Genomic DNA, 23,572 nt, shown 5'->3' with positions numbered 1-23,572 from the left:
ACCTCCACCACTCTGAGATACCTAACCCTAACCTCCACCACTCTGAGATACCTAACCCTAACCTCCACCACTCTGAGATACCTAACCCTAACCTCCACCACTCTGAGATACCTAACCCTAACCTCCACCACTCTGAGATACCTAACCCTAACCTCCACCACTCTGAGATACCTAACCCTAACCTCCACCACTCTGAGATACCTAACCCTAACCTCCACCACTCTGAGATACCTAACCCTAACCTCCACCACTCTGAGATACCTAACACTAGTTCTAACCCCTGAGCTCAGCCACAGAAGACACAAAACTTTGGGACGCAACGGGTGAATTCCATGGGCCAATTGGGCCAAATGTCTTATGGATCTCTGCCACAGAACGTAGAAAAATAGGTCACAGTGCTTCTGTGCGGTGGGCATGTGCCATGGGGAGTCGTGGTGTGTGAACCACCCATTTCCATTCTCCACAGTCAGCACCAGTCTGCTCCACCCTGGAACTCATCGCTCTTTACAGCCCTTACTTAATTGAAATGTCGGATCCACTGTATCAATATGTGGCAGAGTTCTCACCAAATTAAAAAGAAATTAGGTTTGCAGATGTGGCCTTAATGACTTAATCATGCTTTTTATATTGGTTCCAATAAAATACAATTTGTTTACATCTCAAGGCAGTGAATGTCTAAAACATAATTGAATATGCACATCTGTGGACAGCTGTTTTGGTCGTGTTGAAGCCAGCCTCCAGAGCATCAACACTGGTTTGAGAATGAAAGAAATATAATTAAGTACTGTAGATAGGTACAGTACACCAAAAATATAACATAGAAGTCTATTCCCAGTAATGCTTTATTTTCCTACCCGATGTGGATAGTAAATCAAATCAAGCTTTATTTTTATAGCGCAGGATGGACATAGGTCTTACCCCTACATATTCCAGAGGGAAGCAAAAAAAAAACAATTCACTCAAGGGCCAAAAAAGTGAGCTATAAAAATTCTTCCCTAACCTCTCTCAACGAGACGATAGAGCAAGCTCATGGAAGATGTTTGTCCATTGGCTAAGAGCATTTACAAAGCAATAAACATGGGCTAAATACTTCATAGGAGAGACATGCCTATCAGTATATCTCATTATAGTAATAATGTATTATCTAGTAACTACAGTACAGAGAAACATATCACCGCAAACATACATCTTCTGTTCTGACAAAACAGAAGCAGCATGGTTTGTGTTCACTTTAGACTCGCTTGTCTCAGGAAGTTGTTCTGTAAAGAAACGTCCTGTATTAACATTGCTGTCACAGGTGTTCTTCAAATACAGCACCTTCGGTCCATGTCTTGCCCTCTCTCTATCATTGCACCCACTCAGAGGCGAGACGACAACTGGATCAGATGCCAGAGGCCTATACTATGAAGCAAGTTACTGCTGTCGGATTTTTTTCTCAATTGAAAGCTGAGACTACCATTTACAACCCCTGAATGCCTCCCAGCCCTGAAACCAATTAAATGTATTCTAAACAGTTCATCATATGTGTTTTTATGTTTAAAGACATAGACATTGGGATTCTCTTTTTAACATTGAAAACTTGGCATTTTGGAGATAAAACAGCAGCAAATAGTAATAATGATCATAAATGACATTTATATAGCGCCTTTCAAAAGACCCAAGGACGCAAAGTTCAACATATCCATTATATATTTTTGTTGGCTGGCTCTTCTAAGCCTAACAACCACAATAACGCATTAGTGGTGTCACGACAGTACTTACCAACTCATGTCAACCCAGGTTTTCCCAATCGAGCTATGAGTGTGTTCACATAAAAGGGGCAGTGTTGCAAACATGGACAAGTCTAGGGCTGTATATTTTAGATAAGCAAACTATAATATTAAACAAATATGATGAATTTAAAAATATATATCCAGGCTAAAAGCAACATAATTGCAGCTGCCAAAGGCAGGAAGAAAAGCTGATGAGCAATAGCCGACTGTGAATGCGGAATTTAATAGGCTCATTAGCCAAAGGGTTTTGTCGGTCTCCAAAAACTCTTTCTTTCCAAAGAGACTCTCTCACTATCCATGGGATCTTCTAGGAATGGTGAGGCCATTTTCCAAAAGAATTGATTGGTCAGTAGGCAGTGCCTAATAGGTGTTGATCTGTTATCTCAAACCTAACCGTTAACACTTTACAATAAGGTACACAAACATATGAGTAGTTACTGTGTTACTAATGAGGAACCAATGATTAGTTAATGAGTGGTTACTGATTATTTCTCAATCAATTACTGTATAGTAGATAACGATGGGTTACTACACAACAAACTGGGGACTACTATAGTAGTTAATGAGGAACCAATGATTAGTCAATGAGTAGTTACTGATTAACTCTCAATCCATGACTGTATAGTAGATAATGATGGGCTACTAGATAACAGACTGGGGACTACTATAGTAGTTACCGAGGAACCAATGATTAGTCAATGAGTAGTTACTGATTAACTCTCAATCCATGACTGTATAGTAGATAATGATGGGCTACTAGATAACAGACTGGGGACTACTATAGTAGTTACCGAGGAACCAATGATTAGTTAATGAGTAATTACTGATTAACTCTGAATCTGACCATTGTAGCTGACTTTGTGGGTCTCCTCAGGTGGTGCACTATACGTTGTTGGGATTGAGCACTGAATCCTTGCCTGTTTTATTTACCAAGTTTGGGTTCACTAGAGTGGTGCATCATACAGAGTAGTTACTAGGTAGTTCTTCATTACCTCATTATTACATAATCATTAGTTAATCATTAGCATGCATAATTAATCAGTAACTACTCATTAAGTAATCATTGGTTCCTCGGTAACTCCTGCAGTACTCCCCAGTCTGTTCTCTAGTAACCCTTCATTATACTATACAGTCACAGATTGAAAGTTAATCAATAACTACTCATGAACTAATCATTGGTTCCTCAGTAACTGCTATAGTAGTCCCCAGTCTGTTATCTAGTAGCCCATCGTTATCTACTATACAGTCGTGGATTGAGAGTTAATCAGTAACCACTCATTAACTAATCATTGGTTTCTCCTTAACTACTATAGTAGTCCCCAGTCTGCTCTATTAAAACCATAATTATGTACTATACAGTGATGGATTGAGAGTTAATCAGTAACTTATCATTGGTTCCTCAGTAACTACTAGTAGTCCCCATCAGTAACTACTCATTAACTAATCTCAGAGTTAATCAGTAACTACCCATTAACTAATCATTGGTTCCTTATTAGTTACTCAGTAACTACTCATATATTTTGTACCTTATCGTAAAGTGTTACCGGCATCGGTCTTGCTGCATCATTTATGTAGGATCACATTCATCCTAAAGCAATCCTTTCTGAATAACAACACCCACACTCCAGCTTGTAGCACAACATGGAAATTGACTCAAAACAACCTTAATGACAAACTCAGGCATGCAATATTTCCTCCCTTCTACAGTATCTTTCCACTCAAAGTGATCCTGTCTATGGAAGTAGAGAATACATATGGTGGGGGTGAAATTGGCTCATCTTAATTATTATCCGTGACAGTGGCCATGATATGTGAGAGCTCTCAGGGTCTGCTACATCAAGACAATACATAGTTAAATAGATTAGCATACAGTATACCGTGGCAAGAGGCAGAAATCAGATGGGCGGAGGGATTGGAGGGAAAGAAAAAAACGTGACCTGAAGTGTATTTGTGTTATGCCTCATGGCAGTGGAGGCATTTCAGAGAATGACATTCTCTTTCCACATCTTGTACGGCACAGTCCTTTTCCTGACATGATCAGATTAATTTCATGCAGGCCTAATCCTTTTTGCCACATTCTCTCTCGGTGCATATTGAAAACGTGACAGGAAAAGAGAATGGCGGAGAAGTCGAACAAACCCATTCCGTTTGGCCTGACACATGCAACACAGTGCTGGCATTTGAAACCAGGCATTTAAGCATGCAGGCTTGAAGTGTTTGATACCTCAGAGTAATTCTGTGTTGTGTGCCCTTTGGGAGGAAAATGTCACTTTGATGTCTTACTGGAGTAGGAAGGAGGATTAGGTCAGAGACAGAGGTCAAATGACATTAACTATATAAATTACTTTCTAAAGATGCCATGATTATGGCAAAGTGTATCTGTTCTTTTTTTTTATTTAGAGGCTAGGGAAATTACTTTTGTCATAAATGAAAAACCTTAATAACATACATAACATACCAGGTTGGCCCTCCGATAACAGTTGTTTCTATAAGTGTGATTTAAGAGGTGTCCTTAAAAAGCTCAAGTTCAACTCAATTCACAGGTCAGTTATTCCAAGGTCGATGTCTGAAACAAAACAAAGAGCACACATTGAATCAGTTGTAGTGTTACTGTTATATCACTTACTATGACTGATTAGTCCATACATTTGTCTAAAGTAACTTATGGTTAAGGTTAGTGGAACAAAAAGCCCCAGACTTGACTGTTGTACCCTGGGAAACATTGTGCTTGAACTTGGGAACGATGCATTACATGCATTTATGCCATCCTCCATCCTTTATTGCTGCACTTGTTTCGGCATTGTTTAATTGAATTGCTAGTACAGTATGTGAGAATGCCTCAAGTGAGCATTCCCCTGATACCTGTATCTTGTAGATAGAAATAAACATTGTTGAATCCCCAAACTGCCACCTTGCTCACCACCTCTTGTTCATGTCATGAATCCATGTTGTTACATGACAGAATTCAAATATGTTCCAGAGATGACACATAACCATGTAGGTCCTGTCTCCTGACAAAATCACTCCAATTGCAGACAGAATTATAACAACGTACAACCACTGAGACGGCCCTGGACTGAGTTTGAGCTGAACTGTAATAAAAATGGCCAGCGATCCCAGATAAACATCCCTGAGGAAATGTCAGCCAAAGAAGAGAGAACTAGGTCACCAAGAGGAGAAAGGAAAGTACCCCTGACATATGCACACTATCTTCCTTCAACGCTTCAGGAGACTGATCATTTTTCTGCCCAAACTGCTGCCAGGAAATGCTTCATTAAACCACCATTTCACTCGGCACTGTAAGTGAACTGACTTGCTTAGAGAAGGCTTGTGAGCATCTGCTACATAGAGAGCCCACACAAGGCCTTGCGATATCTCTCTCTGTCCATGTCACGTGTCATGTTTTTGGCAACTAATTTGACTATTAAGTTAGGTAAATGGTGTGCTGGGGGAGCGGGTAGTCTTTGTTTGCATATGAATGAACACACATTTGAGATTAGAAAAAATGATAAAATGGCAGATACCTGTACAGTAGAAACAAAATAGTCATGCCTATCAGGATATTTAATTAAGTTCCCAGTTTTGAGCAAACAACCTGAAGCAAAAACTCAACCAAGCCACGTAACCAAGTAATCCATCATGTCAGATATGTTAAAGGTCTTTCCACGCATCTTAAATAATTTTATATTTAATCTAGATATTGGACATTGGTAAACATTACTGATTTCAGTCTGGAGAGACAGTTTGGAACATGTTGGTCCTTGCAACACAACACAGTTTTATCCTAACACACAGTTTTAATCAGTTGTACAACATTCACCTAAAATGTCAAATAATGTGTGTTAGCTTCACATGAAATCAAATCAGTTTTTGACAGTCAGACAATTACAATTTTGCTCACTTGAGCGTGTGCCCACAAGGTACATTTGAAACAAACAAACAAATAAACACGTCATCATGTATTTTAAATTATACTTCATCTGAGCCATGGCAAGTGGGCATTGACAGAAAACAAACTGCTAAAACGTTGAACCAACTAGCGAACACTGTCATTTTTTGGCCCACACCCACTAATCAGAATAATCTGTTGTTGCAGGATCTAGGGACATAACTCATAGAGGGATTGTGCAGTAGCAAATGAGTGGAGCTTAATTGGAGCAAGTCTTAATAATTTTAATTTAATCACAACCTGATTAAAGATAGATAGATGAAGGTAGGTAAGTCAAAAGTATCAGCTTAAAGCTCTCTAAATGAGAAGTGGAAGTTTTTTTTAAATTATTATTTAAAAAAGTGTGTCTCTGAAAGCCTTCTCCACTTAATCCAATCATCAGGGTTTCAAGAGAGAGTAAATTGAGAATGTTACTGTAAATTGGATAAATATGTGTAGTGACCACTTGCATGATCAATTTCTTTTTGCATGTGTGATCTGCTGTTTGACCTAATCTGATTTTATATCTGGACATCTGCTTTGGCAGTCAGGAATTGGCATTCTTATCTTTTTTTTTTCTTTCTCGGATTAATTAACAAGCAGATTTGCCAGTCCCTTTCACAAAGCACAAACACACACACACACACACACACACACACACACACACACACACACACACACACACACACACACACCACGCACGCACAGTCCTGACCTCCCGCTCCTCTGTCTCGCAGTCCACAGTTTATTGCATTGAGGAGCCCATCTCTATTTGTCAGCCATAGATCAGATATGATTGACTAAGACGAATAGCCAGCCCCAGAGTGCAGATCGATCAATCCGACTGCTGTCTTCGCCAGAAACAACAGCTCTAACTGTGGGGATAACAGGGCCAGCTGCTATCTATCTACTTATTCAGCACCTTATATTGCTGTTTTTGTGAACCCCAGATAGAAGACTGGATATAAAGTTGTGTGTTATGTTAGTATTGTTCAAGCCCCTGAGGGAATGTCTAACTGCCTCATTCTAAACTTTTTCTGGGCAGGGATTTTGTTTCTAAGCTTGGCATGTGTCATATTGAGTTGAGTAAGTAAGTCAGCTCACAGTGTGTGGAGTAGACCGTGCCATTTAGCCTCCTAGACAAGATTCACAACTCCTTAGTGCAAGACTCAGGAAACAGCTGCTAAATCCCTGTGTATTCCCCTATGCCCATGCTTCATGTTTTCTTGTGGGATTTATAGTTCTCTTGCAATAATTATTTCACAATATAATTGAGGGGCTCAACTATCCCCTCTCCTCTGCTGCGATGTGAAGCAGTTATTCACACCCTAGGTTCCCCAGTGGCATGGCTACTGTAACCATAATGATTTCCTTTAGTCTCGACAGACTGGAGCACATCTGAGCATGTGCATTCAATTCACTTGATGACACAAATATGCCAAAGGAGTCTTTTTTTGGGCTTCACTGCATCGGTCCATGACTCAATTTGATTGCATGCTCACCAAAGAGCATCAATGGCAATAATGTATATGACTGTTCCTGTGCCTCCTGTGTAATGTTCAACTGAGTACTGAGGCTGGAATAACCAAATCAGTAATCTGGATTTTAACTACTTATATAGGGCTCAAATCAATCAAAGCTGCAGTGCCATATTTATGCATTGGCTATTGCTCCCATTGGCTTATTCTGTATATCTGTACCGATTACTTTTGAATACTGTTAAATCAAACTTAGTGAGTTACAGCCAAAACACACAAGTTTGTGGTTCAGAAAGTCACACAGGGATCATAACGGTATTGTGGAAGGTTCTGTGTGTACACAATATTCCAGTGGAAAAACATCGATATACAAATCACCAGGATGAAAGGAAGAAGGAAAAATAGCCTGAAGGCAAATTCGCCAAAGAGCAGCAGAAACATACGCAGCCAGAGGACTTGTGCTATAAAAGCTATCAAATCCACCTTCTAGGACATCAAAAAAATACATATATCAATAAAAATAATAACCCCCCCCCCCCCAGTTTGACTGGGCCTTTTAGTTTTCTCTCAAATATCTCTGGATGGTCGGCTGGACACATGGTGCCTGTGTTCTCCCTCCTGTAGTGTGTTGTCTTGAGTGAATGGACTAGTCTGGTCACTTCAGGCTAGGCTGGTTGGTATATGAATGCATATTCTCAAATTGAATCAACCTACACAATGCACATACATACCCTAACTGTGTTGAAGATAGTAATAATAAAAACAAAGGATCCATAAAGGATGGTTCCAAATGTCACCACATCATGTAGGGTCTTTTATGTGGAAGCTTATTTCAGTTGCAGGGTCACGGAAATGTCCACTAACATGTCACAGCTGACAAGGATAACTAGATTTATGAGAGGGTGAGGCATACACTCACAAAAAACACACACAGGCACGGATGCACACACACACACGCACACACACACACACACACACACACACAATGATACAGGCACAAACAAGTATACAGAAAACATAAAACACAAAATGACACAAAAATGTGACATGCAAGCACAATTAGCTAAGGGAGTTGATTTACAGGCGATGGTCTTAGCATCTCATACCCTGCACACACAGATGACAGGAGACTTTGGACCTCTGACGTCAACAACACCAAATCCACAATTAATTGGAGGCTTTCTTCGCTGCTGCCGGATGAAGGATGACAGCATCCAAATAATAAATCTAAGATGGAATTCCAAAAGAATAGGAGAAGAAACACATGCACTACATAGGAAAGGACAAAGATAACTCTTTGAACAGGTCATTCTCAAGATTCTGCTGAACTTTTTAGCCTTTTTGTGCTATAATGTGTGCTAATAGCTATTTAGTTTAATCAGTCTGGCATGGGAATGGTAAATTAAATCTAACATACTTTATGCCAAATGGACATTTGTGTACAATGGTGAATAGCCAGGTGCTGGAAAGGATCGAAAATGATTTCACGGAAGAGGATAATGGGGAGAAGACATGGGAATACTGTTCTGCACATCTCATTATACAATATTCTGAGTCTGCTGCTCTGTTCACTGGTACTACTGTAGGTTGATGTTTGTTTGCTGGTGATGTGTATTATGTTCCTGGAGCCCAAACACAATATAGGTGCATTGCTGCTGTGAGACAGATAGGGAGGGAGACAGCAGGCAAGAAGAGACAGCAGGGAGTATGGTGCAGACTGAGGAAGTATTCACACCTCAATTAGTTCATGGCAACATGTTCTACTAGACACAATCTGATGGCTTACAAAAAACAAAGCTTAAAAGCGGGAAAACAGATGTTTATCCAACAGTCAAGACCTACAGGCCATAGCTCTGGTCCAGGGCTGCGTTTCCCAGAGCCATGCTAGCACTATGTGCGTCGTAAGCTACGTTGTTAGCTCTCCCTCTAGCTGACGAGCCTCTTTAGTTAAGGTATACCTTTAGTTAAGGGATCCCTTCTGAAGGTACATCGTAAGCTCTCCCATTAGCTGTTTGGGGTTCAGTGTCTTGCCCAAGGACACTTCGACATGTGGACGGGAGGAGCAGGGAATCAAACTGCCAACCCTGAGGTCATCGGATGACCCGTTCTACCTTTTGAGCCACAGCTGCCCCAGGCTTATATGATTAGGCTAGTCTAGGCTTATATGTCCCGATTTATGCTCTTTATTTTATATTTTGTAGGCTATAATGCATGAATTGGAACTATCACAAGGTCTCACCTTGACTCTTAAATAGATTAGCAGATTAATTTAAGTAGGCATAGCTTCCATATTTGGTAATATTAGATTGAGGTAAAATGATTATGACAACACGTGTAATATTAAAACATCATCACAGCTCCACTTAACGACGTATCTTACCAGGGGCCTCATTTATCATTGAGGTACGCCTTCTTTTACACGGTCTTTTTCGCGATTTCAGGCGTACGCCAATTTCCCCCCCCACATTGCGATTTATCAAGCCGAAAGGGCGGAAATTTAGTCGCCTTTCTCCGCGCTTTTGTACGACACCTCTCAAGTTGTCGTACCGATTTACACGGTGTTCTATGCCCTTTTTGAACACAGGGGGAACTGGCGACGCAGGTGGTGCGTCGGTGAATTACTATGTTTGACGGAGAGAATAAGAGCGACAGTTCATGAACGCACAATCATGTAGGCTAATAGCCCAATTCAGCACCAATATATATCGCAATGCAAGATTAGACGTGTCCTCTAACCGGCTCATTAATGGTCCGATATGGATTTGTTCCCCAAACTGAACCTATGCGCTGACCCAAACCTTTCCGCGCTATATGTCACACACCTAATGCAGGCACTCCATCAAACGGCAATAATTGACCAATTAGATTGTCATTAATATGTGATCATGTGGACCTGTTTGCTCTTTGGTAAGCATATAAATGACAGTCCTCCTGTGCGTAATGCGAGCCTAAATGAATCCGGCGCTACTCGGCCTACTGGCCGAGATAGAACTCCAAAGAGGTGACGGCGATGGCGACTGCACCCACATAAGGGCACCATCAGTGAATGAATACGTCTATGTGAATCGCTAAAATGTGCACACTAGAAATACCCAAATCATATGTGACGCCGACATGCTCATCACAAGTGTAGTGGCACGGTGGCCTGGCTCCACGCATGACTCATTCATCCTGGCGCACAGCAGGGTAGGGGCTAGACTGGAGGCAGGCGCTGCGCGTGACGGCTGGCTTGTTGGTGTGTCCATAGCCAAGATACATATTCTTTGTCTTATTTACTTTAATCTTTATTAGCATTTTCCATCCATACAACGACAATACAATAAAACATAAAAACTTACAATAACAGCTTATGGGTACTTCCATCCATGCAGCTTTTTTCTTACTCAAATATGACAATTTTAATATTAGTGGTATCATCACACTTCCTTCTATAATCCATCCATTTTTCCCATCTCCCTTCAAACTTTCCTTCCTGCATCCTCAATGCATAAATAAATCTCATAAATCTCCTCCACAACACCCACCACTGCTCCTTGGTTGAGGGTTCCACCTTATACCAAGCCCTCATTATTGTCTTTTTACTAGCAACCAATAGTACTTTCACTAGGTATCTGTCCCCTCCTTGTACATCATTCTGTTATGTTTGCCAAGATGTATATTCAAAGCTGATAAGAATGAGAACCAGTCAAGACCCCACCACAAAATGAGGACCCAAGCCCTCAGCCCCCTCCCCGTCATGAGGTTTACCAGCGGGGCCAAAGGGCCCACACTGAGGTCATGCGCCAGCTATGAAGACATAAACAAGTAAGGTTCACATTTCTACCATTTTATTGTCTGTTGGTGGGTGACTGTGTGAGGTGTGTGAGTGTGAGGTGTGTGAGTGTGGTAGTGAGTGAATGTGTGAGGTCTGTGAGTGTGGTAGTGAGTGACTGTGTGAGGTCCGTGAGTGTGGTAGTGAGTGACAGTGTGAGGTCCGTGACAGCATGTGTGAGGGAATGAAGTGCAGTGAGGATGTCCTGTTGGCTCTGGTGGTGTAGTGTGGTGACCTCCACCAACTGCTGCACAACTGCCCCACAACTGCCCCAATCCCTTCTGCCATTTCCCTCTGGGCCTCTAGGGTCATGAGCCTCCAGCACAGCGTCTGATAGGAAGCCCAGCCCTCAGGGACCCTTGAGGCAGGGACGCTGGCAGCCGGAGGTGGAGGCGTGGGCGGTGGAGACGGAGGCGCTGGAGATGGCACTGGAGGTGGAGGCCGGTGCGCTGGAGGTGGAGGCACTGGAGGTCGTGGCACTGGATGTAGAGGCTGCAACCGGCGGGGGCACGACCGTCAGGTCAAGGACCACTGCAGACTCCCCCTCCTCTGAGTCCCACCCCACGTCAGAGTCTGGAGAAACAATTTCAGTCATTTTCTTTGAGTTTGTCTGTTAACTTGATTATGCATTAAACATTTTATTGTGTAGCCATATTCAATTGATATGTTTTTCTGTTGGCAGCCAAATAAATGCTTAAGTGTGATTTACCGGGTGATTTAGATGAGTCTTAATAATGTGGTCTAACATTATGAAGTGGTCATCTGTGTTATCGTTCCCTGTTTTTGGTCCTGAATCAATCATAGCCTACCACAGAATGTGTGGAATGTTTGTTTTCCTCACAGCCATATAATACAGCATGTCCGTGTAGCCTACGCCACATACAGGATGCACGAAACGTACAGTAGGCTACTAAACTGTAGGAGCAATCAGACAAATGTAGGCTCGTACAAATAGCTTACCTTCCGAAGATGATTTTCTTTCCTCGCGTGGACCTCACCAACAAGCACATGCACCTCCGTCTCCGAAAAGTTTCTCTTCTTTCCGCGTTTTTCCATAAACGTCTTTGTCTGTCCTAATGCTCCACGCTATATTATGTCGGTTTCTTCCGGGGTATCCACGTTGTGCCCTGTCATAGTTTTGACCATATATGGTTGAATTTGGGCGTGGAGAGGGCGGAACACGGGGCGCGTGCGCGTACGCTCTCTTCTCCGCCAGTCTCGGATTTCGTGGCGTACGACATTTTTGATAGATCCGAAAAGCGTGTAAATATTCTCGTCGTACGCTACATTTCGCATTTTCCGCGTTTTCGTCGTACGCCCTCTTTTACACCAGAATTTACACGCTCTTTGATAAATGAGGCCCCAGGTCATCTAACAGTGTACCTTAAAGGACAGGTTCGGAATTTAGCAATATAAGCCCTGTTATAATATTATGTACGATCATATTCAACGGCTGCTATCAATGTTTTGTCAAACGGTGCACTCTCGAGATATAGCTTGTTGCCACAACAACACTCAATGGATCCATAGGTGCATAGACAAAATCCCTAGGGAGGGGGAGGCTGGTAGGGAGGGGGAGGCTGTAGGGGGGGGGGGAGCTGGTAGGGAGGGGGAGGCTGTAGGGGGGGGGGGAGTTGGTAGGGAGGGGGAGGCTGTAGGGGGGGGGGGGAGTTGGTAGGGAGGGGGAGGCTGTAGGGGGGGGGGGGCTGGTAGGGAGGGGGAGGCTGTAGGGGGGGGGGGGGGAGCTGGTAGGGAGGGGGAGGCTGTAGGGGGGGGGGGGAGCTGGTAGGGAGGGGGAGGCTGTAGGGGGGGGGGGGAGCTGGTAGGGAGGGGGAGGCTGTAGGGGGGGGGGGGGCTGGTAGGGAGGGGGAGGCTGTAGGGGGGGGGGGGAGCTGGTAGGGAGGGGGAGGCTGTAGGGGGGGGGGGAGCTGGTAGGGAGGGGGAGGCTGTAGGGGGGGGGGGGAGCTGGTAGGGAGGGGGAGGCTGTAGGGGGGGGGGGGGGCTGGTAGGGAGGGGGAGGCTGGTAGGGAGGGGGAGGCTGTAGGGGGGGGGGGGGAGCTGGTAGGGAGGGGGAGGCTGTAGGGGGGGGGGGAGCTGGTAGGGAGGGGGAGGCTGTAGGGGGGGGGGGGGGGGCTGGTAGGGAGGGGGGCCCTCTACACGTCCACGCCCAGGGCCCCATTTTTCATGATCCATCTATGGTCATAGGTCTACACAACAACAACAACAACAAGTGGAGAAGCCTATTGCTTTGCAGCTGGTATTTCACTGATAGTTATGTAGAAGTGTTTGTTGATCAAAACAAATATGGGACGTGGATAAATCTAAACATCTCTGGCTTTGTTGTTAGTACAGATCCATGGATATGATCAATAAAACAGAAGCGGAAGCAACTTTGTGGTGATTTTTTTGCCAGAACATCAACGGACACCAGTGACCAATCAGTGAGTTTCCTGTCTTTGAAAACGAGAGTTTATTAGAGCTTATTACTTGTAGCCCAAATCCTGGCCTAAAGGAGGATCATCGAGGAGGTGAAAAATAACAACCTAACAGCAGTCCTGTGTTTTATTGATTTCAAAAAAGCATTTGACTCAATACACAGAGGCGTGATGGTGAAAATCCTCAAGGCCTACGGGGTCCCTCCTAACCTACTCCGGGCCATAGAGGCCATGTACAGGGGCACAAGAGCCAGAGTGGCAACAGTGAGGAGTTGGACATCCTAGCAGGGGTGCTACAGGGGGACACTCTTGCCCTCTGCCTCTTCATTGTAGCCCTGGACTACGTGTTTAGGAAAGCCATCAGTGGGCAGGAGCAGGAGTTTGGCTTCATAATAACACCTAGGAAGTCTAGAAGAAGCCCTGCTGTAGTCCTGGCAGACCTGGACTATGCAGATGACATCTGTCTGATGTCCAACCGTGTGGAGCAGCACAGGAGCTCCTGAACAGAGTAGAGGCAGAATGTGCTAGGGTTGGCCTCAGGTTGAATGCAAAGAAGACTGAGGCAATCACTTACAACCCCCCTCTGGACCACCCACCTCTCAAGACAGCAGGGGGCAATGCTCTAGCAGAAGTTAGCGACTTCAAATACCTGGGTTCCCGGGTCAACTCATCAGAACAGGATCTTAAGGTGAGAAAAGCGCCGTCATGGAGGGCCCTGAATGGCATGAATAGTGTGTGGAACTCCAGTCTCCCTTGACACATCAAACTGAGCTTCTTCCATGTGATCGTGGAGTCTGTCCTCCTATAGGGCTGTGAAACTTGGACCCTGAAGCCCTCGCTGCAGAAGTCTCTGGATGGGTGCTACACCAGAATGCTGTGTGTGGTGCTAAATGTCAACCAGAACCAGCATGTTACCAACAAGCATCTGTATGGGGGGCTACCAAAGCTGAGTGAGAAAGTGGCATCCAGGAGGATGAAACACACGGGCACCGATTAAGAGGACGTCCCACACCAACATACATGGATGTACTGAGGAGGGACGCAGGAGTGGAGAGTTCTGCGGAACTGGCTGGATGTATGGACGACCGAGATGATCGGAGACTTCGCTGTCACGCTCTTCTGAGGACGACCTAATGATGAAGTGCAAAAAAAGTTCTTTTTATATACGAGGTGAGGAAGAAATGTATGGTCTCTGACAGGATGTAAGGGAGATGCCCTGGACCAGAGCTACTGCATACAGGCCTCAGTGTTCATTGCAACTATTATTGGCATAAAAAGTTACTCCTGGTTTACTTAATTTTGCCATTTCGACATGTCTCTTAAATGTTTATGTTGTTGGTTCAGTAATTGACCATGAATGCTCTCGTTTTCCAGATTTTCACTAGTTGTGATATAATACTGTACATGTATATCACAGATACATAACCCAAATGTGTTCATGAGAGACCTTTTGTGGAGAAATAAATTATATAAATCATATTGTTAGTACACTCCATATGTTTGAATTATGAACCTGATGATGTACCCAAATAAATCTAATTGGATGTTATAATGATTATAATGATAAGTACTTGATTTAAACCTCAACCCTGTATTTAGATGATTCGTGGCCTTTAAATTCATGTCATAACAAGTCTTTTTAAAGCATAATTAACATTTGTTCTATGGTTATTTTTACATACATTAATTAATTTTTTTTTCAAATGAATGGGTGTTTACGCTCATGATCTATGCTATTTCCACCTCTCCAAACATGAAGAATGGGGACTTTTAGGGAGTGAAAGGTACTTCATAAGGCATGAGAACAATTTCCCCTGAAATCGAGGCTTTGGTGATTAGGGTTGCCCTTTGCATCATGTGACTTTGATGGAAGGAAAAGCCCTTTGTGACCGAGTGTCTGCGGTGTGTGTGTTTGTCTCCATACAGGCAACTGTATGTGCATTTGTATTTGACAGCTTCTGTGCACCGTGTCTGAAGTCTGTGATTACGAGCACACGTTTGAAGCGCCGGTCCCACCGTCTGTCTCTGCTCTGCCCATCTGTGTGAACCAGAAAGCCCCACATTTCATTAGCGTTTATCATCTCTCTGTGCCAGATCATCTTCAGTTTCCAGTGTGTGATGCCTTCAGGACTCCCTTGTTCTTCATTTTATTCAAGATGTTGAATTGTTATTTTACTGAGCCCGACAAAAATTATTCATTCCCTTTGAATTTTATTTATGCCCAAACCACAGTAAAATAAGCTAAACTTGGTCACGCAGTTGCATTTGACTCCATCTACTTAAATTCTTCTTTCCCCTTTTCAAACTTTTCTTTCACACCACTGCAGATTATGCTTTGCTCCCAAGCTCACTATGAGCCTATTATACACATATTATATTCACATCTCTGTTTTCTAATATTGGACTCTCAGTCAAGCACACACACATTGGTCTCTGTTTTGGAATTTAAAAAACAAGGGCAAGATGAAATTACCAAAACAACCACAAAACTTCCCTCTCCAAAAATTATTTTCTCAAATAATCTGTCTGCTTTCCCTTTTTTTGCGGCCACAACTGTGAGGGAGGATGGTCCAATCAAAACATTTGGCTTGGGCATTCGTCTCCCAGATAGCAATCTCCTCCATGTTATGTCAGAAATGTCAGCTGTTACATCTACATTATTTCCATTTTGAATCTGTTTTGAATCTTGACAAGTAACGTCTCACTCTCATTCTGCTCACCTTGTTATTGTTGATGGTACAGTAGCTGCCAGGTTGTGGCACCCAAAAGTCAGGCCAAAGCCACAAATGCCTTTTTGAAATGCTTCAATGTCATTAAAAGGGTTTATCTACGGAAGACATGAAGTAAAACATGTCTTTATTCTTTTGTTTTCATTTATGGTGGAAATCAATTTGCCGATCAACCAAAGAGCAGTGAAAATACTAAATTGTGATTAGTCAATATGAATATAACCTAGCTGTGCCTTTCAAAATAATATGTAATTTCAAAGGGTGAAGAGTGATGTGTGAGAGACCCTTAGCTGCCAAATACCAATATTGAAAGCACCACTGCTCTAAGCAGAATGACCAAAAACCCTCTTACAGAGCAAAGAGGCGAGCCCCCCCCGCACTCCTGTCATAACAGTGTGTAAACAGAGCCATGTTGTTGAGCTGTGTGTTGTCTCTGAGATGCCTGTGTACCGGCCCACTGAAGCAGGTGGTGAGTGAGTGCTTCAGTCCTCCTGACTCTCCATCAGCTGTTTACCAGCTCGCCCCCCCTGTGACATTCTGATTTGTTTGAAAGGCTGTAGGAGGAGGCCAGAGAGGCCCGGTCCCCACTTGCCTGTGCCAGGGTCTACTAATGGTGAGCACAGGACAATTTCCCCTTGTGGTGCACCGGGGGTAACGGGTGTTGATTTCCCCTCCTGTTTCCTGATGTATACAGATGTGGGAAGTTAGAAATGTCACATGCTGCAGCATTTCACCTTCGCGGTATTTGGCAGGGAAATCCCGTTGGAAATCTCGTGGGATTTCAGACGGGTGTTATTTCGTTTTAGTGATGCACCACCGCCAGGTGGCGTCTTTGAGTAGATTTAGCAGGCTGGGCTCAGTGTTTTTCTCCTATAGTCTACGAATGAAGCATCATTAAGTTTCACATTCTTTAATTTAAATGCTCTGTTGTAAAGCACTTTGAGCTGAATTTATCTGTATGAAAGGTGCTATACAAATAACGTTTAATTGTTATTATTACCTTCAAACACATGTTTTCTCCATCTGGATGTAATTTAATTATTACGAACAGCTATATCTAGGCCTACAGTAGCCTATCTATCTCGGTAACTGACGTCGGGTCAAGACGTGGTGGCTGTTAGGTCAAATGCGCAAAATAACAGTATTGTAAATATATTTGTTAGTAAAGATGTGGTGAACGTGGGGGTTTTGCGTTTTGTTTCTGGAACGCATTCAACTGGTAGGCTACTCGTAAACCCCGGAAGTAAATTTGAAGACGGGGCACCAGCTAATGTAGCCAAGTCTGAGCGCAGTAGGCTATATGGCTTCAGCACGATACAAAGAAAAAATAAGCTTGATCGACTTGTGGATCCATACAAAATTGACATAGTCGCCATGAGTAAAGATCACTCATTGCCAATCATATCCGGACATTAACTATCTTGTGCATAGATAGCGGCAGGTTTGACAGTGAGTGCCTTCACATGCACAATATACACAATATTTTGTTATTTGAATGATCTTGAATATATATATATTCAAGATCATTCAAATAAGAAAATATCGTGTATGTTTTTATTTATTTATACCGGCCGCCAGCCGTTCCATGAACGGCTATAGGGAATGCGCAGTTTCGCGCTGGCTACAGCCTATTATATGCACAGTTTCGTGCTACGTAGGCTATTACAAATAAGTATTATTCATTGGGAATAGCTTGGACTCGCTGGGGACTGGTGGAGAGACGCAGAGCCTCCCCAGACGCGACATCCTCCAGTTGGCTGAAGAGCTGCGCGCTCTGGCGTCCAAACAGCCACCTGCGGCACCCCTCGCAGTGTCCACAGAAGAATACCCCCCAAAAAATACCTGCATGGTGAAGACAAGCTGCAGCAAGAACAGAACTGTCTACCAATGCATGAAGTGCACCTAGCTGTCTGTGAGAGGCTATAGCAGAGGATGTGCGAAGTGTATTTGAGCTGCCGCCTCAACCGTGCGTAAGAGCAGAGCGCATCAACTCGTGTATAGCTACAACTAGTAGCCCATAGCCATTAAAACGGCTTATTGTTTTATTCATATATCAACTAGATAATTCGATAATAATGAGTAGCCTAGGCTATAAAAGGAATTCAATAGGGCCTAATAAGCCTTAAGTTGTAGCCTAGGCTACAGTACAATCACAAGACGCATAGGCCTAGCCTATCATAAAAAGCGTTGCGTTCTCATAGGCCTATATTAACTTAGATAATTATTAATTATGCTCAGGTCATAATGTCCGTTGAAAATAATTCCCTCTAAGCAGAATTTGAATTGTATTAAAATAGGCTAAAATTAAATTTCCACATATTCTGATTCCTTCTAGGCCTATATAAAAAAAAAACATTTTTTTAATGTGTAGCCTAGGCTATAGGCTTCTGCGATGAACAAAACAGCCACAATGTAGCCTGCTTAGCGAGCGAGAGGGCAGTCTACCATAAAGTGTAGGCTATAGCCTAACCATAATGTAATATATCTAGACTACATGCATTGTGGTATTTCTTTATATAGCCCAGCCTGCAATTGTTTCTCAATAAACAGTTATGTCATCCTCTGAGTCCGAATGTAGGCTAATAGACCGGCAGCTCTAAATGCCTTCCCAATCAATGAGACATGGTTGTAAAAATGATGTTTTATTGATGAAAAGGGTAAAACTGAAAAACATGGAGAGTCATTGCATTGATCGATGCAGTCCGTTCAAATAGGCATCAAAAGTTAAAGTAGGCCCATTTAAAATGACCAATTACATCTTCAAATCCCTTCTAATCTTGGCATTTGATAGGGTTTTTTCCCGCCCTACTGCCAATTATATCCGAACATTAACTATCTTGTGCATACAGAGCACAAACAATGAAACAATGAAACAAATAGATTTCCTCCCTGTCTGTCTGTGGCATTCGCTACCAGCAAACACTGAAAATACAGGTCCTCAATTTATTTAGATTAGACTAGCCTATCCAACTGGACCACTCCAATGAATGTTGAACGTAGCCTACTTTTATTCTTTAGGTTTTACAGAATCGGCCTACAATGTCCACACATGCATGCGCCATCTGACTAGCTCGTCACTCGCCAGCGAACCTGGACTACACTATTGTAACCCCCCCCCAAATTCTTTTATATTCAAATAAACTGGATGAACCGGTTTCCTAGCCCTGGATTGTGGGGAGGGGGGTAGCCTGCGTTAGCGGGTGCTTTGCCATGACCGGCCATTGAATTCGCTAGTTTGATTGATATATGGATGGATTTAACGTCCAAAGTAGATTGTGCAAGTATTGTATAGGCCCATGTGTAAGAGATGAATGGTTGTAACCATGAACTCAGCCAGAGGTAGGCCCTACTGTAGATTATCAGCATTATCACCAGTCTCAATTTATGTTTTCCTCTAGGCTACGTGTTGGCATTCATTTAAACCACCATCTCATCTAGACTACTTCTGTTGCTGCATTTTTACATTCATGCTTTCATGATTTTAGAGCGCAATAAACATTTTCCAGAATTCCAATAAGTCCATCCATTCATCCAACTTTGTGCTGAGCGCAGCGCAGGCTGGTAGCGCGTCTCGCAACTCCCCAGACCATCAAGAGAATTTCAATATGAAAGACCTTGGGATTCCAGGAGTCAAGGCCGTTTCAGACGGGGAGCGACATTCCGCCTGCGTTCTCGCTCGGATCAGCGGGGGACGCATGCGTCCTGCGCGCAGCGGGGAAAGCTGACTACAATTCAGCTCTTGTCGCGGGCGGGCGTATGCACGAAACGAGCACGCGCGCGACAATTTCACGGGGTCGCGCCCGCTTGCCGCTCCGCCCCAGATTGTCCGCGGCTCCCAAATCGTCCGCTCGCCTCTCTCATTGAAAATGAATTACAATGCGCGGATATCGCTCCTCGTCTGAAACGGCCTTAATGTAGCAAGTCGTCGGTCTTCATGACGCACTGTTATGCTTGTTTGCTGTAGATCCAGTCAAGGGCGTAGGTTTGGTTTCAACATTGGTAGGGACCATATAACAGTGTAGCTGCATACACAATTTCTGCTGGGGACGAGAGGTTAAACATCTTAAATATGCATATATTTATGAAATTGAATAATACTAATACAATGTTCTTAGTGAATCACATCCTGCCTGCTGCGTCCCTCCACTCTCTCTCTCTCTCGACTGCTGCTGCGTCCCTCCACTCTCTCTCTCTCTCTCGACTGCTGCTGCGTCCCTCCACTCTCTCTCTCTCTCGGTTGCTGCTGTCCCTCCACTCTCTCTCTCTCTCGACTGCTGCTGTGTTTCATATATAAAAATGATTTGATAAAAATTGAGATTTTCATTGGATTTTTAGACTGACATTCAACTCATAAATTGATATATCTGTCCATTAGGGGAGTCACAAAATACCAGACATTTAGTAGGCAATACTAATTGAGAAATTCTACAACCCTGGATACCCAATTCGATATCATAGTTGGAAAAAATAAATCCCATGTACTTCAACATACACTACTTTATTTATAACACCCTCCGGCCAATATAGTGAGAGGAAAATTATGAGATTCCAGTTAGCAAGTATACGTTAGCTAGTCCTCATAAAAGTAACGTTAACGGCTCTCACGGGCTGGCTAACCTCTAGATAACATTACAGTATGAGTATTCAGTTTCCCCTTTAATTGTAATAAGAACCCCTGTCAGGCTAAAACAATGTATTTATTTTTAAATTAAAACTTACGACTTTAATATCACTGATGTTTTTTAGCATAAGTTAATGGGAATTTAATATGGCGAAAATTAGCATCACGTCTAGCACAGACTGGGTTTGACAAAGCTATAGTTAGCTAATAGCCCATCGGCTAGTATGCTGACACTAACGGTCGTTAGTTGTGAGGACGCTGTGATTCAGTCCCATTCAATTAAATCTCTGGTGGGCAGCTAATGTATAATAATGTAATGGCTGCTGCTATCCTAATGTTACAGGATGATAGAAACCGTCTTAACAGTTTGCTAGCTAGCCAGCTTATAGGCTATCTCCAGTTGATAATTTGCCACAATGGAAAGACAAGTGATGTTAGTTTAGGTAACGTTAGCTAGCACCAACCTATCTGGTTTTTCATGTGGCTAATGCCTAACGTTAGCTACTTAGTTTACCAGTAGCTAGCTAACCTAGCTAACGCTAATGTTTCTTACAGTTACAAAGCTCCTGATATCCCTCATCCTCTTCGGAGGGGGAGGCGACATTGTGGTGGATGTACCTAAATGGTTGTCAGAATCACAACTGTATGGCTTGCGGTCAGCGTCTAGCTGTTGGTCTTCAGATCCAGTGAAAATGCAACAATCTATCTCAGCCAAATGAGCCAAATGAGTTTAAAAAATATTATTTTTAAATAATGGGATGGCACATTCACGTGGAGGAAAGGGGTAGGCTAACGGTCTAATGTAGCTCCGAACATAATGCAAATTAACTCACTCAAAATGGTACCAATTCTGTCCTTCCAAACTATGGGAAGGCCATCTAAATGATCTAATATAACTGCACTTCAAAGATAATGCGAACAAGGTTGCTTAAAAGTTGGTAGGGACAATTTGGGCCTCCCAAAATGTTGGTAGGGACATGTCCCGACCGTCCATACGCAAACCTACGCCCTTGGATCCAGTCATAGAAGCGGGCATCTCGTCCGGCGATTTGAAAGCCGAAAGCTGGTCAATTCACCCCAACAAGAATAGCCAAGAGAAGGACAAAAATGAAACCACAAACGTGACTACTGGTCTTGAAACAACTGTGTTAGCCTAGTTCCATATGAGAACACCCCTCGGTCCAATTCCGTATAGTAGATCAGCCTGTGTACTTTCAACGAATGTATTATTAGACATAATATCATAATAATATATATAGCCTTCATCGACCTCCTGAGCTGCCTGCCTGATGGTCTCAGGGCTAAAGAGACCGCGCGTCGTTCCTCACCCTAACTATTGGCATGCTATCAATGAAAGAAAATACATTGTAAATAAACATGGTTTTAGGCTATTGTTTTTATGTAGGCCTATAGGTTAAGCTATTTGTGTTCATAAGGTAACGTCATTGTAAACAAAAGTAGCCTATAGCCTATAATCCAATTGACTGGAACCAGGGGGTTTGACAAAAGTTAAGAGGCAAAATAATTTGTCTTGACTGCATTCAAGATGTATCTTTCACAGATGCCCGAGAAACAGAAGTTGAACTAATAGCATCAAAATCAAAATAGCTACAGGAATCATCGTTGTAAAGTTAGCTATCTGCTTTTTAGCCACCGACAGCTACCGTTAATATTATGGAAGCTGCTGTCGTGAGCTAACTTGCTATCACGGTCTTATCGTGCAGCTTCACAGCCTGCTATTAGCATACAGCACTAAAGTTGACAAAATCACACTTGCACATCATTAGAATTCCAACCATTTATATGGGATTTATCATTCAACTGAACATGGAACCTGAATACCTGATATTTCAACCTGCTGCCATCAGTGATCGGCGCGTCTGCTTGTTTGAGTCATGAATATCTTACGCAGTTACATTCCATGTAGTGTCCCAAAACTGTTAAATCATTCCCCATGTAGTTCACTATGAGTCGCACTCAATACATCCATGGTAATAGGGAATAGGGAGTGAGTGAACCATTTCAAACACATCTCTGGTCATCTCCGTTAGCCATCTTACTCGTCCTGATGCCATGTTCCATATGAGAACACTCAGCCTAATGTATTAAACTTCTACTTGTCCCGACAGTTAACAGATATAGACCCGGCGACAGTTACAGAGATAGATACTATAGATAGATAGGCTTTGTTCGTAATAATTAAATAACAACCAGACAGAGAACAAGGAGTTTGAGAACGGTAGGCTCATCTAATGTGTGAGATGAGCTACAGCAATGGGTCAATGCGTGGTATTACTGCGCCCCTATGGGCAGGCAAGCGGTGGTGCGGAATGCCGTAAAGCGCCTGTTAGAATACCGCGGGTCAAGTTACATTCTTATGTTCCCACATCTGTAGTACTGAGAGCTTTTCAAATGTATTGTTTGCGATTTTGTTCTTTTCTTCTTGGGTTCCCTTGTCTTGTCTGTGATTTATTCATGCCTCAGTGTTGAGATGAGATCTAAGTTGATTGGATACATACCCCAAAATATTGCAAAGCAGCATACAGTACATACTGTAGCATGCAAAGCAGCATGCTATTGTAAACATACAGAATGATAGACATCAGTCTTACATTTCAGAAATATTCATTTTATTGACTATAGTCTAAGATATTGACCATAAATATTATTCTATGATAATGACCTTAAGTCCTAACATTGTCTAGAATCTGCCCTAATATGAGTAGCTCTTGTTGAAACTGCAGTTAAATTCTGATGTTTACGGTTATGCAGGAAAGGATGTGTGTGTGTGTGTGTGT

The sequence above is a fragment of the Borostomias antarcticus genome, assembly GCF_949987555.1.
Source record: "Borostomias antarcticus genome assembly, chromosome: 14".
In the NCBI taxonomy this organism is placed as follows: Eukaryota; Metazoa; Chordata; class Actinopteri; order Stomiiformes; family Stomiidae; genus Borostomias; species Borostomias antarcticus.
The sequence above is the reverse complement of the archived record's forward strand: the minus strand, read 5'-3'. Positions refer to the sequence as shown.